The following is an 18165-nucleotide window of genomic DNA, read 5'->3' on the forward strand; positions in this document are numbered from 1 at the left end:
AAGATATGCGACCTGTGCTGTCCTTTACAGGTTACACGAGGGGAACAGGAGATAAATAGCGGGACAGGTCCTAGGTCTCCTGTGTCCTGAGCATCTGAACACTCCTAGGGGCGCTGTGGGTGGATGACGAGCTATTGTTTCCCTGGAATACAACCTTGGGTCCAGGCAGGGCATGCAGCGAGCGACTCCTGTTTATACTATGGAATAGGGGAACAGCTTCAGTGAGACCACAGCATCTATCGCCTCTGCTATGTTGTGTCTCTGGGACATAGTCATCTGGTAGCTCTGTATGTTCCTATGTGCAGTCCCATGAATTAATGACCAAGAGAGTGGGAATGGTGTCTCATTAAACACATACCCTGGAGAGGGTGTGGCATAACGGTAAAAGCTGTCAACTTTGGAACTGGGGAACCAGGTTCGAGTCTCGACATTGGCTCAAAATCCTGTTATTATGGGAAAATCACTTAATCTCCCCATTCCTACCCAAAAAAACTAATGTATCCATGTCCAACGTAACTGGTGCTCACGTAAAGCGCTCCAATGCCGTCGGGTCGAGTTTGCGATATATACAACTGCAAAAAAAAATAATAATATATATATATATATATATATATATTATAAACACCGGAATCCCCCAATCCTCGGGATACACCTCAATCGAGAAAAAAAAAATAAAAAAAAAAAAATATATATATATATATATATATATATATATGTATGTATATATATATATATTCACTTCACATAGCAAAAACAGTTCAAAGTTTGCTGCAATTGAAAAGCACACACGGAGCTCGTTGTAAAGCTAAAAATGCTTTATTTGGTGCATAGGTCCTCTCCCCCGAATCCCCTTCGACAGACGCGTTTCGCCTCGCGGCTTTCTCAATGTCAAAAAAAAAATATATATATATATATATATTTTTTTTTTCTTCAGGCACAGGTTCCTCACCGCCGTCGCTCCTCCTGCTTCCCGGGTGCTCTTAACCAGCGTTGGTGAAACGCTTACAGACCGCAGCACGAATCAACTTCATCCAGTTGAAAAAATGGTAAGCACACTGGTGTCCGATTTCAAATATTGTTTATTGCAAACCCCCTTCGTGACACTGACGAAGCTAGTAGAGCGAAACGCGTCTGTCTGGGGTGAAGGGGGTTTGCAATAAACAATATTTGAAATCCGACACCAGTGTGCTTACCATTTTTTCAACTGGATGAAGTTGATTCGTGCTCTGATATATATATATATATATATATATATATATATATATATATATAAGTCTTGTACTTTTGCACTGGTTAACACTGACAAAGCCTGTTGGCGAAACGCGTCTGTTGTGGGGGTTAGGGGCTTGAATTAAAAGAAATCACATCGATATGGCTGTGCTGGTCATTTTTCTAGCCTAATTGGAGTGGATTGTGAGACAATATATTTATATATATATATATATATATATATACATACCATGTTTCAAAAACAAACTTTATTGTAGAGAGAAATGCATCTAAAACCTCTTCAAATATTGTAGCATGTCATTGCTTTAGAACGGAATAACTACGAGGTGACTTCCATGCCTCGCTGATGCAGGAAACCCCTTCCCCTTATATAGCATGCACCCCTACCTCTTTTGGTAGGGGGGTCAAATCTTGCAGAGATCAGCACACTTTTCACACTGATTCGAGTAATGTTTTCTATTCTATATTACAGACAATTGAAGTATTTTGTTTGATGAAATTCACTTGACATTCTATTAATACTTTATGAGAAGAGGCAGATGGAACGGGCAGTGATGCGGCATAACGCACCCCTTGATAGAGCAGTACTAGAAGCTTTACCTTCTAAAAAGATTGTCCATCATACTTCTTATTTTCTTTAAAAATGTATAAAGTGGTTGTAAAAGTAATTTAAGGTCACCTTTCTGGTGCTAAAGCAAACGATTAACCAATTGGCTACATTTCATGGATAGGTTTTGGTTTGATATTCCACCTTAAGAACACACTTTAAAGAAGTTTCTCTCCACAGCAGATTTTCCTCTTAAGTATTACCCATGTATTATGCTAGGTAGATTTTTAGAGTGCTATATTATCGTGAACAGTATATCTAGGCACTCTAAGAACTGCTAAGGTGAATGGAACTAGATGAGAAGATTTCAACAAGCCAAGTCTTTAACTTCTGCTTAACGGTCAGCGCCATGTGGGGTTTTATACCGGTGGCTCAGAAACTTGAAAAGAGCCCGCTTATCCACCCACAGGCAGTCAATCTGCAGCTTCCAGAGGGCTGGTCACTGATGGGAGAGTGGGTGGATTTAGGACAAGATATTTGGTTTTTGCAATGAGACATTCAGTCACATAGCAGAAGATGAAAACATGACAACCCACTTTGAAGGATATTGCAGTGATTTGGAATGGTCACACAGGCACACAAAGGTTACACCTTCCTCTTACGTATGGCAGTGGCTCTAAAGAGTCAACAATGCCAAAACATCTCATTTTCTGAGCTGGTGTGCAACTAGAAATACACCCCAGGGCGAAGGCACTCTCCTCTCCGCTCAGTTATGTTGGTAGAACCTGCCCAACGCCAGTCTTTTCAACGCAGGTACATAGTATGGGCTTCAGGGTGCACCTTAAAGTGCAGATGTACAGGAACTGTAAATAAAGAACATTCCAAATACATGCTTCTCAAACTGTAAAGGAAAACTGAGCTCCACCAGAAGCGTCCCGCCACACCTACATGCAATGAGAAGATGGAAAGGGACGAGGTTCCATCAAGGACATAAGAAAGGGGTCCAGTACTTGACTCTGCCCAATGATGGGCTCCGGGCTGTTTTTCACCCACAAAGTGTATTTTATTGATTGCAGGCACATAAAACTTTTCTTCCTTAATACCCCAAATAAGTAGAGATATGTTCTTCAAAACTTCACAAGATGAAATGGAGCAAAATGGGGGAAATCTATACATAGGAAGAACTCACTGGCTTCCGCCATAATAAAACAAAATGTGGGTTAATCCAAAAAGAACCTCAAAGCCCGTCTCTTCCGGTGCTGTTTGACTCATTTGACCTTGGTATGGTGTCATTCATTGCCTTTCCTCAATGTTGTCAAGCTCTTGGATACCAGTGAGTAGGAGCACGTACAAATAGCTTTCAAATCACTGAATACATTAATATCTGAGCAGCACTATTAAAATGTGGAGGATCAGAGCGATCGCTTGACATTTTACTCTTCAAGACTTCTTAAGAGCTGCAGTAAATTTACAAATGCAGGCACACCACGCTGCTAAATTTCATTTCACGCTTCATAAGCAAACATTACCAAGCTAGGAGCATTGTCACCTTGGATCTTTCTAGCTAGCTATCTCTCCGTCAACCGAGCCTCGACCTTGGCGCATTTCACAAATGAGTGAATCGGCTTGGCTTGTTAGTCACCCGTGGACAGGACCTGAAGGCTGGTGACTCTCTCTTCTTTACTAGTGCACTACAGATGCAAGGAACCACTTCCCCATAGAAGGCTGAACATTCTTCATCCTATGCAGGCTGAGGTCAAGCCTTTCTAAGTAATATATATTTCCTGCAATCTCTTGAACAAAACCCAACAGCTTCAATACCTTTTGAGAGCGATGACAAATGGTGCTGGGCAGGGATTTAGAGCACTCGTGACCGTGGATGCAAGGGAAGGGTAGCCCAGTTCTGTGTTTTTTGTTATGTCTGTTTTATTTTGAAACAAAACCCCCCAAAGGGGACACAAAAAACACAGCGTTAAGCCTACAACCTCTATCCGAGGCCGGCCGCGAAGAATGTGCAACAGTGGTCATTTGGTCAGAGGAGTTAACACAGCGCCGTGCCTACAACCCCGAGGGGCTGGCCGCGTGGCTTAGGGGGAGCTATTGAGGTTGACCAGCGTCGAGTAGGCTCCAAATGCAATCCAGGGGGGGGAAGAGAGAGCAACAAGCCCATCAAGCACTAACGACCCAACAGGGGTCCATGAGAACATAAAAGAGCTACAGAGGAAAGAGAGAAAAGGAAAGTAAAGGAGAAGTAAGCCAGATATAGAAAAGAGGGGGGGTGGTTATGAGAGCAGATGCGGCGGGCAGGCCTGCGGGCGGAGAGCAGTGCCAGGCAACCAGGGTCAACCTCCAGCGCCCATTTCGTAGAAGAGGCGCCTACTGGAGCAATCTAGTAGGATCCGTAGGTACAATAGCGTCCTCAAAGAGATGTAAAGTCCTGAGTCTAGTGGGCATGTGCCGTGCATGTTCTGTGGAACACAAATAGCGCACCAGGGGCTTCCAAACTGCCTCAAAGCGGGTGTGGCACATCTGGAGTCGCGCCGTGAGGAGCTCCATTGCCAAGACGTGCCACAGCCGCACAAACCAGGAAGCTATTGGAGTTCTGTGTTTTTTAAACCACACAAAATGCTGGTGATCACACTGTTTTAATCAGCCATAGGTTTGGCAAACCAGAGAACGGAGGCACGTAGAGATGAATGGATTTTTTTGGCAGCGTGCAACTGTGGGGTGGGATTACAGCTCCCGTCTTCGGGTTCCACTGTCAGAAAATTGTATCCTAGACCAGATCACCTATGTAACTTCTAATCACCAGGGAACCCTCTCTCCTTTACAAGAAGGATCTTCCTACAAGTGAAAAGCATAAGCGCCAACACCACCCTCAGCAGGCACGCAAGAAACACAAAGGGTCCACAGCATGAGGCAAAATGGCAGCAATGTTCCATCAATTCACTCATTTCACATAGACTTCGTTTGCAAACAATATTATTGCTGGGTAGATCACAATTTTGCCTGCACTCACCCAGCAGCCCATGAAGTGAGCACACTGTGGATACCATCATTCTGTAGCCCAATGGCCACAAAGAAGGGGTCACCTTGACCATCAGGGATCCCCCTCTCAATGCCATTTCTCACTCAATGCTTATGGCCATCCTTTCCTCCAACATTACCAGGCACCTCTGAGAGAATGCAAGTCGAGATGTGCGATGCGGCCTTAATTTGTGCTTATTGCCCTCTTCTATAGCATATCCGATGACCGCTGGAGGCCATCTCCCTTGTTGGCAAACACAAACTCAGGCTGATTTCACTCTAACCTGCCACAAAACCCATTATTTGCTCTTTCTTGATTTCTTTTACTTATGCACATTTAATTTGATTATCTTGGACATCTTGTTGGTGGGCTAGTCTAAGAACAAACTAAAACTGCGTCCTCGACCATGTACATTAGCGGTGTCTGCATGGCAAATACTGCCTGTTGCAGAGTTTTCCTGGGATCCGCCCCCATGTGGCGTTAACTCCTGGATGTCACCCGAGTTTAAAGGGTAAAGATAAGTCACCTGAACTCGTCTCAGTGCATTTTGCTACCAGAATATGTTTTTGATACTCCTAGACGGTGGAGAACACTTCCGGCACGAGTTACTAGACTGAGTTGATTCAGGCACCAGCAACAGGGACATAAGAACATAATACATGGCAAAGGAGGATAAACTAAATTTGATCTTTCAGAGTTTAGAAAAGCGGCTTCATGTAGAGTAAGAATTGTTTTCCTTTAACTACAACTGAGTAGTCAAGCTGAATAGGTTCCCCTGAGCAAGAACTCGGACTTAAATGCTGCTTACATTCTCCCCAGGCACTTTCTTTGCTTTTCAGGTTTCCCCTGCACAGTTCTCTTTCCCATTGGAATAGTCAGCAGAGAACAATACTGATGTCACCCTCGGAGCGCTGTAGGCCGGCTCTGTGTTTATAATTGTGATCCCAGCAGAGGAGCAGAAGTGGGTAGGTTGTTGCCAGTGCAATAAAGAGGTGCATTCTAATCCCAGCCTCCCCGCGCCTTTCAACAAAATGTACGTCTTGAGTGTCAAGGTCTGTTCCGTCTGTGTTTCCCTGTCTGACAAAATTAGGAACACACAGAAGCAAATTAAAAATGTTAGGATCTGTGAGCTGTTTTGGAAATAATTGCCGTGACAGGAGCGTTTGATTGGGTAAAAAATGAATCTATAGTTCGAATTTGTCCGTGCCCACTTACAGATACAGAAGACTGACTCCGGGGGTACAAAGGGGTTCTGCAGACCATGGCTTAGCACGGATGCCACGGGTCCTAAGACAAGCAAGGAGAGTAGGACTCAGCCTTCTTACTGGGTAGAAAAAGACACAACTGGGATGCGGCTGTGGCGCCACCAATGGCCTCCCCGCACCTGCTCCACTGAGGACAGTTACACTCTTGGGTGCTGAGTAGCAACTGCTCACCGGCTGCACCTGTATCCAGGGGCGGCTCCTGCGCTAAGGCGGAGGAGCGTCGCCCCACTGCTCTCAGAGCAGGAGAAAGGAAAAATAAAATGATAACATTGTTATCATCATTTTATTTTTTACTACAGGGCAGGGCGGGGCGAGGCTGGTGGCAGGGGTAGGAGTAGTTAGCACACTTCAAGTGGGCACTGCTGCCTGGTCGGCCGTCTTGGGCCAGCCAAACAGTCATGCGCACTTTCATGTTCCCCATCAGGCTGCATTACACAGCCTGGTGAAGAACATGCAGAGGCTCCTGGTCCCAATCTGAGCGCCAAACCACGCACTTAGACCAATCACAATGCTGCATTGCAGCATTGTGATTGGCTTAGGGGAGGGAGCCTGGGTGCTTCTGGTTTGCAATGGAAGGCGAGGAGAAACAATGGCATTAGGAGGGACTGGAGCTGAGGGGATAGGGCAACCGGCAAAAGGTAAGTGTTCTTTGTTTTTTTTGTCTAAACCAACCCACCCCCACCCTCACCCACAACCCCCCTTGCCCCCCGGGTACCCTGCCATCCGCCACTGCATGTATCACCCTAGAACAGTGGTCTTCAAACTTCTTAATGCCGCCTCGCCTCCATTAAAAAAAAAAATCATCTGCTCCCCCGCCCCAGTTTTTTCAAAATTATTATGCTAAATAAGCACTGTTTAAATATGTCTAAACCTATTTAAGCATTGCAGTTAAGCTCTGTTACCTCTTTTACACAAACTCCCAGTCAGAATTTAAAATGACAAACGTTGTTAGTGATGGCCCATTGCAAAGTGGTGTACTGCCGCTCTTGTTTTTATCACTTAAGCTTCTTTTGGCCAGAGCCTGGCACCTCCAGAGATCACTTAAGGCCCCTTCGGGGTGGGGGTGGGGGGGGCAGCCTCCCAATTTGAAGACCTCTGGCCTAGAATACTGTTTAAGATTTTGTAGGCAATGCCCAATGCAGACAGCAGCTCCAAGCAACAGGGGACTCAGACGTGCACTCCGGACATTGCTGTAAATAAATGTGCCACGGTTCAGTTTTCAGCCCACTCAACCATAAACCACCAAAAGGCTGCAATGAGCAAGGCACTCACCAGTGAGGCCTTTGAATGAATGGGGTCTCAAAAGTTAGATCCAGCAAGGGCAATTAAGCCCTTCATTCTTCCAAGGTTGATATACTCAGTTCCATTAAAATGGGCAGTAAAGACACATTGCATTTACTTTGAAATAGTAAATATCTGACGTGTGAAGTGCTGTAACATTCTACATCCAGGATTCCTTGCATACCACTGACAAGCACTGTCACAATTACCTTGTTACAACATTTTCCACACTCAGTCCTCTTGTTTTGCTTGGTGGTATTGTTTTTATCGGGTGTGGTTTCTTGCCTCGTGTACAATTGAAGTGTCTCAATTCTGTCTTTCATTTCAACATGCCCTGCTTTTTACACCCCCCCCCCTTCAATGTGGGAAGTGCTGGTGCCACCTCTCTTGCATGATTAGTTTACTGGATTCCTTGAGTGTTTGACAGCTGAAAAGTATTAAGCCACCATTATCTGGAGGGGCATGGAAGTTTATGAATTACCGACTTGTGGAAAAATCGCGATGCTTCAGTAATCTACTTGTCCTGTGAAAATAAATCCACTTGTCCCTTTTGGTGTTATGAAGTGCAGTGACGAATTATGGCCGCGTTTATTTATATCGCAGCTATGATAACAGCCTCTCTGATTATGTTAGGGCTAATAGTACATCAAGGTTAGGATTGTAGCGAGGCTCTGATTGTGCTACCTTCCCAGAAATCTACATACAGGAGCAGGACTGAAAGTAGGCAGGAAGAAGAGGTTCAGAGCTGGAATAACCTGTGAGTCTGTAAACCTCCACAAACTAACATGATCATAATGAATCATATATACCAGTTCACATTTATTCCTGACAACATTGGCAATAAGCATTTTCCAGGGGTGGAGAAAATCTACGTGAGCTTTGTTGCTCATACAAACTGGAATTGACAAAAGTCTGCAAATATTCGATTTCCTGGTTTACTTCTGAAAATGTGTGAATTCTTGAAAGTTGTAACTGTGCACCAATGTAAGGGTGTGGGTGAACGATTGTGAATATATGAATCCTTCCCCTCATTGTATTTTCATGCTGCTCTTAAGGTTACCCATAGTAATTTTACAGGGATTCTTCGTTATTAATCTTTTTTCAAAAAAATGGCATGTATCAAACAAAATATACAAAATAAGGCCATAAGGTAACGTTTTTTAAAAATTTCACAATAATTTTTCAAGTTGCATTTTTTTGTGTGCATTTTATTCTGAAATCAAACAATCAACAATGTTGCTTTCAAGCTTATGTGTGCATTTGCATACATTTAGGGGACATTTTGGGCCATAAACTTTTACATTTTGCAAACATTAACAAGTTGTTGTATTGCAACTATTGTCAGTGGTGGAAGTTGAAGTCACAGCTCACTGCATTTCCAAAGAGCTCTCTCCCGAGTGGAGCAGGTTATATATGTACACGTTTGAAAAAGCTATTTATATAGATTCTTCTTTTATCTTAGAGGCAGACAACTGTATTTTACTGACTGTGCTGTAAACACATTTTTGCAGCAGGCGGTTGGACCCCTTGTCCAGTGAACAAAATAAAGGTGACCCCAAATAATATATCCTAGGTGTTTTGGACAACAGGGATTCCACACCCTGATCTGTACTTCCAAGTGAGGGGCTCTTGGTAAGGATATCTGACCAGGAACAGATCTTCAGCCCTGCTGAGAAATGTATTTCCCAGAGGTGCTGAGGTGTGATTCTTACTGCTGTGTAGCCTCCATTGGCTGCCAGTGTCACATCGCATCTTGTTTAAATCTTTAGTACTCGCGTTCAGAGCAACCCATGATCAAGGACCTGCCTACCTGAAGAAGAGATTCGCTCTCTACGCCCCCACACGAGCCCTTAGATCATCCTCTCTATTCAGGATGACTCTTCCTCGCTTTAAGCGAACTAGACTAGGGGGCCAGTCCATAGCTGTTGTGGCTGCCCGAGCTTGGAATGCTCTTCCCCTCCATTTGCGCTCCACTCAAAGCATAGCCCAGTTTAAGAAAAACCTCAAAACCCATTTATTTAGGAGTGTGACATAAGTTGATTTCCGTTTGTCTTTTCTCTGCTTTTTCCCATCGCGCCAGGACACTCTCAAGTAACAGAGCGCGCTATAAAATGGTTTATACATACATACATACATACATACATACATACTAGTGAGTGATCGAAAAGTGTACTTGTTAGCAGGTTTGCAGATTCCAAGTAAATCAGGTGTTAATTTTAGTGTAATCTTTGGTTGAATGAGGTCCACCCACTGAGGTTGATGCATTTATGCATTTCTGCTACGGCCCACTGACACTCTCAAGCCCCTACTAAAAAAAATTGGATAGAGGCCAGGGGATCTGCAGAGCTAAACAGTACCACCAAGCAACACAAACTCGAACCTGCACATATCAGTTTTACACTCTGCATCATCACATCATTAGGCGTTGAGTCCCTAGACAAGACGAGAGCACCCGCTGGTCCTTCACGCAGGACATCAAAACACCGAACAGGCTCAGAATTAATTCACCACTCTTCTAACCACACACTCCTGTCCAAGTAACTTGATTCTTATTCAGAAAGGTGCTTTCACTCTGAATAGAGGGGTGTGAAGCACGGTATACATACTGGCAATAGATCTTCCAATCCAAAAACGTAGATTATTGTCACCATCATTGTAGGAACCCAGATCCAGGTGTATTCCAGTTTGTCATTAACATGCTGCTTGCACCAGAAGTCTACACTTGGGAGGGTGGAATGTATGGAGCGATACTTAGTAAAATGCTAAAGGTTTCTCTCTCTCTATCCTCAGGGGTGTCTTTTATGGCCAAATATCCCTACACGGATATTAGTTGTTACAATGCATGCCTTTACTGCGTATATAATACAACTGGTTGACCGATACAATGCATTGTTTTACCGCATGATATTTTACACCACATTTTACGTTGTAACACCTGATATACACACACAAACATATATATATATATATATATATATATATATATATATATATATATATATATATATATATATATTATATATATATATTTATTTTACATAGTGACACTATTCTACTGTACGCCACTCAACTATACACTACTCAACTGTACTGCACTCCACTGTACAAAACTCCGCTCTATGCCAATCCACTGTACCCTATTCCTCTGTACCACATTCCATTCTACTATACTCTACACCTGTACACACTATGAAACTCCCCTCCCCTCTACTGCCTCACACTCTACTTGATGACACTCCACTCAACAACAGTAAACTGTACAATTTTATTTTTTTAAATAAAAAATAAAAAGAAACTTTGAAATTTAATGAAGAAAACAAAGGTTCCAAATTAGTTATAGTTAGGAAAACTGTATTTATTCTTTATATACAAACCAAACCAAACTTAAACTATACAAACATTAGAAATTCTAAAGTACATTTATAACTTACATTTAGAATTTACGCTACACCTTCAAAATTACTTTAAATCACGCACCTCTATACATATTTTTGTTGCCTCACTCGCCACACCCTAAAAGTCCTGTGCCCTTACCCTTCCTTGAAAGATTAAAGCTCTACCTAATCTGGTGTGTGTGTGGGGCTCTGTGTGTGTGTGTGTGTGGGTCTCTGTGTGTGTAGGGCTCTGTGTGTGTGGGGCTCACTGTGCTTGTGTGTAGCATTTGCGAGAGATTAAGCTATTGGCATTGTAAATGACAATGCCTTTATTTATATGTTTTCAAAAACAACGCATAAATAAAAATGTTGTCATTTACAATGCCAATAGCTCTAACTTTTGCAAAGGCGAGACCGTTGCATTGTAAATGCTTGTTAACATGCTGTAGTAAGTTTTCAGTAAAGGTTGTTTGCATATTCTCGCAGTGCTATTATCTGTTTCAGTGGTGGTGTGGTGTTCGTCGCAGTCACCGGCTTCCACCAGAGGGCATGTGACCCTCCTTCCCTGGGGTTTCGGTGAAGTAGTGTCACCCCTCTCCCGAAGCCCCCTAACAATGACAGTTTTTCTGCACTCAGGACGATCAACAAGCAGCCTTCACACACCGTGCTGCTCTAGTGTACTGTGCAGAGGCGCAAATAGAGCCAAATTTCAGGGGGAGGGCTAAGAAAAATTTTCGGGGGGGGCTGAATCTTTAATCAATAGGCAGAGTGGAGCTCTTAGAAGGGGTGAAACAACAGCAAGGCCTCATTATCATGCAAATGGTCTTTTAAAGACCTGTGAAGTGCTTGGGTTAGGGTGACCAACCGTCCGTAAATGTCACGGACCGTCCGTAATTGGGACCTCACGTCCGTTGTCCGTGATGATCCCTTTTACGGACGCCTTTTGTCCGTAATTTTGGCCTTTGGGGAACTGCACTGTTCCTCTGTGAGAATCCTCACCACCCTGATGGGGCCACCTTGCACTCCTCTGAGCGCAAGAGCAGCCCCACCCGCCCATTGTCATTCTGTAAGCAGGCTGATGGCCACATACAGAATGACAATGGGGCAGTCTGGGCTTTAAAGCATGTGGTGGGCCTCCTACTGCCTCGGGCATCATGTCAAAAGGAAGAAATGTACGATAAAACACATGCTGCTAGGGGAGAATCCAGTTATTTAAAATAAGGTGGTGAAAGAAGTTTAAAAAAAGGGTTATAGTTCATTCACAGTCTCATCAATTTTAAAACTGATGCATGTTATATTCAAGGATGCCGTGGTTGCTGCTTTTTCATGTTATGCCACTAACAGCCACTGAGAAAGCCTATAGTTCTGGCTTGTTGTAGGTGTAACATTACTTGCTGTATTGTATATCTGAATGCAACAGAAGCAGAAAAATACCAGCCGGGCGGCACACTGTTCTAAACACAGATTTTTAGCTTAGGTGTTGTAAGCTACGCCCTTAATTACATCGAACACCCCCTTTGGAGAGACCCCTTAGTTTTGTCATTTCACTTAAAGCCCTGGAAACAACACTATGTCCCAGTCGCCCCACGTCCAGGCACTGTGCATCATGCATGACTCATGACTTCCAAGGTTTCAGATTGACTATGTGCAGGGGCATCTTGAACCCCTCCCTTTGCCTTAGGAACTACAGCAAGGGGTGAGTTCCTGATGGGTCTCTTCTGTCTGCAACTCAAAGGCTCAGCTCGCAATTAGTGTGAAAAGGTGGGTGAGAGAGTAAGTGAAGGGATGGCTGGATGGATTAGTGAAAGGGTGAATGGATGAATGAAAGGGTGAATGAATGGATGATGAGAGAAAGAATGAGTGGATGGATGAGTGAAATGATGGATTGATGAATTGATAAGTGAAAGGGTGAATGGATGGACAGATGTGTGAAATGGTGGATGTAAGTATGGATGAGTGAGTGAAAGGAAGGGTACATGGGAAAGGTTGGATAGATGAGTGAAGGAGTGAAAGGTGGATGGATGAGAGATAAGATGGATGGATGATTGAAAGGACTGATGAGTGATAGGGTCAATGGATGGATTCATGAGTGGATGAGTAGATGGATGGTTGGGTTGATGGAAGGAAGGATGGATGGCTAAGTGAAAGGGTCGATGGAGAGAGAAAGGGAGGATGGAGTCGTGGATGACTGAAAGGGAGAATGTGTGGAAGAATGAGTGACTGGGTAGCTGGATGGGTGAAAAGGTGAATGGCTGAATGGATGAGTGAATGGATGGATGAAAGTTTTGTCCTGAATTTTGACCTCCTGTCCTGAATTTTTGTCCTGAATTTTGACCCATTGTCCTGAATTTTTACACTCACCGTCCTGAATTTGCACCCATGCCAGTTGGTCACCCTAGCTCGGGTGCGGCTGCGTGTGTGCCGGGAAAGCTGTCTCATCCCGGGCTGCCACACACGAGGGGGGCGGGGGGCGGGGGGGGGGGCTGAAGCCCTTTGAGTCCAATGGGTGTTTTGCGCGCCTGGTACTGTGCGGTACACCGGACCTTTCAGAATCACAGCATCGCTCGGTCGCCCCGCAGCCGCCTCGGTGCTCTCGGAAGCAATGACTTGTGGAAAACAGGTAATTTGTTTCTGCCGCGGGAGGCCAACAAGCCAGGCCTCCACGGGAGGCAGCTAAAGATTTTAATCGTGCTCGGTTAACCCCCGCCCTGCAACCAGGGGTGTTAAGCACTGCCACGGTCTGGGCACCGAAGGTGCGATTCTGATGCCCGCCTGGGTGCACTCACGGATGGGGGAAGGGGCCGAGGTGCCACAGCCCAAGCTCACCGCTGCAGAACGAGAGATTTGTTTGAGATGTCGACTTGGAGGCGCATCTGTGAAAGGCAAAGCAATGCTGCCCACACCAGGGGCGTAGCTAGCAATAGTGCAGCAGGTGCAGTGGCATAGAGTCCGGGGGCGCGAAGGGCTCCTAGCTGATTTATTGGGGGGGGGCTCGTTTTCCATGGGTGCATTTCAGCATTTGTGCCTTGTGGTCCCGTTGCTACGGTACTCGCCCTATCAAAAGGGCTCTGAAGTGCCAGACAGCGGAAGAACCAGAATTAGTCAGACAAAGTCGATAGGTCGCTACCATGTTTCTTCAAAGAAGTTTTTGCGTGCTTTGCACGTACGTGTGATTCACAAGAGAAACAGGAGCGCGAAGGTGCATGGATACAGTTTATAATTGGTATCACGAATGGTTTGTGGGGGACGCTCCTGCTCTGAAACGGTCTGATAACGTCGCACTTCTGGTTTATCCACTTGGGGGGTCTCAGGATTAGTCTACGTGAATAAGACACCCGAAGGAACGGTTTGCAAATTTGCACAAGTCGGCCAACCGCTGTGGTCGGCCCGATGAGAAGAGGCGAGCTGGTGGGCAAAGTTTCGCTTCAACATCGTGAGTATAGCTGGAGCTGGTGCGACTCAAGGGAGGAATGTTTGTATAGTGAACGCTTATGTTCGGACTGCTGATGCTTATTTCTAATTGGGAATGTCGCATGGCCGCAATCTCAGTTGCACTAAAAGAGCCGTGAAGATGATGGTCACTTTTAATCTCTGACGTTTTAATGTCCTTCTACGGTTATACAAATGTCTGAACGCTCTGATGAACTGCCAGTTCCCTTTTGCTTTTATTCTATAATTGCAATGGTTTTTGATAACCACGCCAATAAAGATGTGACACATGAAAGTGTTTATAAAAGACAGCCACAGAGCACACGCTAGAAGCTGAAGCAGGCTGGGTTCAAAGTGTTTCCCCACCAGGGCTTTAAGTGGGATGAAAAAACTGGGGAGTCTTACAAAGTGGCGTGTCTAATGTAATTAAGGGCATGGCTTAAAACACCTAAACTAAAAATCTGTGCTTAGCATAGTGTGCTGCCCGACTTATATTTTGCTGTTTCTGTCATTGTATCCAGATATATGATACAACAAGTAACATCATACCCACAACAAGTCAGGACTATTGGTTTTGTCAATGGTTGTTAGTTCATAAGATAAATAAGCTGCAATTATGGCTTACAAATAATATTGAAAAAGCTTCCACTTAAAGCCCTGGTGACACCACAACAATGTTGCTGCTCCTGAGTTTCAAAAAGAGAAGGGAAATCCAGAGAGAAAATTACTCTTTAAAGGATTTCCCTTCCCCTACAACACTCACCTGGCATGATGTCATGCCATAACCTCCACTAGTGAGAAGTGAGCAGTGTGAGCACGCGCACATCGATGTGCCTGCTGTCACTGCAGTACAAAAAAATTGACTGCCTGTGCCAGGACACAAAACAGAGCCCGATAGAGACCAGTTTAGAGGCCCCTTTTAAAAAAGTGCCGGGCTCAGCACCGTTGAGACCCAGCCCAAGTACTGATTCCAGTGGTGCCAGGCACCGGCAAAGCTGGTAGGTTTGGTTTTTGTATAGTACAAGCATGCGGAGGCCATAGCCTGCATGCATATATACACTCACACAGAGATTCCATATAGATCCACAGCAGCAGACCTAGATACTCTACACCAAGCGGCACCCACACACATCTAGCCGACATAAACGCACCCATGGACACAGACCAAAGCAGACAGGTAAATAAAGTCACACCACACACACACTGCCTGGCAACACTCAAGCAGGCGCACACACATGAAGCCTGGGTGACGAAGAGATGGACAGACAGGGGCATAGACAGACAGAAGGGGTGCCCGTTGGTTCTGTTGCACATGATGGGGCAGTGATGTACTGAACAATGCACCAGTCTTTTTTTTTAAAGCAGTATTGACTGCAGCTTAGGGTCTCCATTTTTTTCTGCAGTGGACGCTCTACAGGTTGGTGCACAAACAAGGCTCAGCTCCTGTGCCTTGATGCCTCTCACTGAGCCACCGGTCAATCCCCTGAAAACACACAGCTCGTGATTTGAGTGAACGAGTTGGCAGGATAGTGTCTGAATGGTGCTGAAAGCAACAGCGATCTGTGCGCGACTGCCTGGGAGGAAACTCATTCAGAATGTAAACAAAGTGTCATACACACATATACATATATACAAATATATTTACATTACATTTTTTTAAATATAGATTTTTTAAACTCATGTTTAACACCCACAACCCCTCAAACCCATACCCACCATAAACCCTACAATTACCCTTGCCATTCAAAAACCCATACCTACCCTAAACCCTAAAACTACCCTAGTCACCCAAACACCCATATCCACCCTAAACCCTAAAAGTACCATTGCCATCCAATAACCGATACCCATCCTAAACCCTAAAAATACTCTTGCCACCCAAAAACCTAAACCTTAAAAATACCCCTGCCACCCAAAAACCCATACTCACCCTAAACCCTGAAAGTACCATTGCCACCCACAAACCTACAACCATCCTAAACCATAAAAATACCCTTGCCACCCCAAAACCTTTTTTAACCCTGAACCCATAAATACTCTTGCCACCCAAAAACCTACAACCACCCTAAACTATAAAAATACACTCGCTACCCAAAAACCCATTCTCACCCTAAACCCTAAAAGTACCACTGCTACCCAAAAACCTACAACCACCCTGAACCTTAAAATTACACTTGCCACCCAAAAATCCAAACGCACCCTAAACCCACAAAATACCCTTCCTACCCAACAACCCATACCCACTCTAAACCCCAAAATTACCCTTACCACCTAAAAACCCATAACCACCCTAAAATTAATATAGCCACCAAAAAACTTAAACCCACCATAGACCCTAAAATTACCCTTGCCACCCAAAAACCAATACAAACCCTAAAATTACCCTAACAAAAGAAGGGCCTTTCCCTAAAATAGATATATACACATACACATATAAACACACACACACACGTGATATTTACCTTTACAATACTTCCTTTTAATACTCATATGCCTTTAGCACACATGCCTTTACAATGAAATTCGTTGTAAAGTCATGATTGATAAAGGCAAATTAGTTCTAAAAAAATGTGTGGTAATGTTTATACGTCGTAATGGCACTTGTGAAGTAACGGCACGTTGTAATTGTAAGGCGTGGTAACAGCCGCCTTATAATTGTGTTTCCCGTCCCAACACCTTTTTCGCTGGATGGTCCCCTTGGCATTGAACCACACTCAGCAGTTTTCAATTGGATCATGGTTTGGCCCAAGGGTAACCAAAAACATCTGACTCCCTGTTATCAACACTCCACAGACCAGGGCTGAGTTATTTTAAAGACTGACTATGTGAAAGACCTCTTCCTCTGCTTCCACTGAGACCAATCACAAACCTGCAGCCAACACACAACAGGAACACCCAGAGCATCTAAGGTTTCAAACGGCACAGCCACCTCTATCCCTCATAAGCCCCCACGGGCTAGCTGTCTCCTCGAATTTCCTATGCAAATATCTATAAACAGGAGTTTCTAGTCGTGCTTCCCAGATCCGGGAGTGCCAATAGCTACTCTTAAACCTGTAAGGACCACGCACATGTGGTGCTCCCTGTTTGAATGTATTCCACCTGCATAACAAATCTATGCTAGGCTGATTCCAAGGCACCTTCAGTCTTACACAGAAAGAGGCCGCTCTTTACAGACTCCTCTATCTTGGCCTATGTTTTCCATTTACAGTTTGACTTTGTAAAGTCGCCTCGGTGCTCTGAAGCAGGTCTCGCAAAAAGTAGCACGCGGTAGAACCTCAGCACAGCAGAACGCCACGGAAGGGTTTGGGGAAACCCAATGCACGTCACTGTCACAGGTGCCAGCACTGCCCTGCCTCTGGTGCTCTCCAAGGGCAGTGGCGCGAGGGCTGGAATGCAGACCGTGGTGGAGAGGAAGTCAAACACTCCACTAATGCGCCCTCCAGGGGAAGTGAGGTCGGCAGACCAGTCTTCCCCTGGGTTGTTCGTGCGAGAGGGACAGGGTTGTTAGGCAGTGTAGGGGGTGGGTTTAGGGGTGGGGTCGTAGGCTAGGTTATAAAAGGGGGCAGGTGAGGAAGTTCTTCCTCTTCCTGTCCCCAGTGCCTCAGCGCAGTAGTTAGGAATTTTTGACCACCCTCCCACCCTACTGTTTAAGGGGGAAAAAAGGGTGCATGGTTGTATAAGCGTGGCAGTTTAGGACGGGTTGAAGTGGGGTGTGAGCGTATCGGTACTTGGGAGGGGTGGGGGGGTCCATGATGGGCATACTCACCCTTTCAGGGACGCAGGATGGGGGTGTGGCTGGCATGAGTGCGATGGCTGGAGATGTTGGAAGAGGTTGAAAGAGAAGTGAGGAAGCGAATGGTATAAGTGAAGAGGTTGTGGGGTGAATTGGGAGTGAGTAATTGGAGTGCGGGAGTGGATGATGGATGAAAGACATGTGTGGGGGGGATTTGTTAATTGTTTATTGGTGTTATGTTTTAAATTGGTTGTCAACCCTGTCCTAATAAATGGCCT

Source organism: Lissotriton helveticus, chromosome 1_1 (assembly GCF_964261635.1).
Source record: "Lissotriton helveticus chromosome 1_1, aLisHel1.1, whole genome shotgun sequence".
NCBI lineage: Eukaryota > Metazoa > Chordata > Amphibia > Caudata > Salamandridae > Lissotriton > Lissotriton helveticus.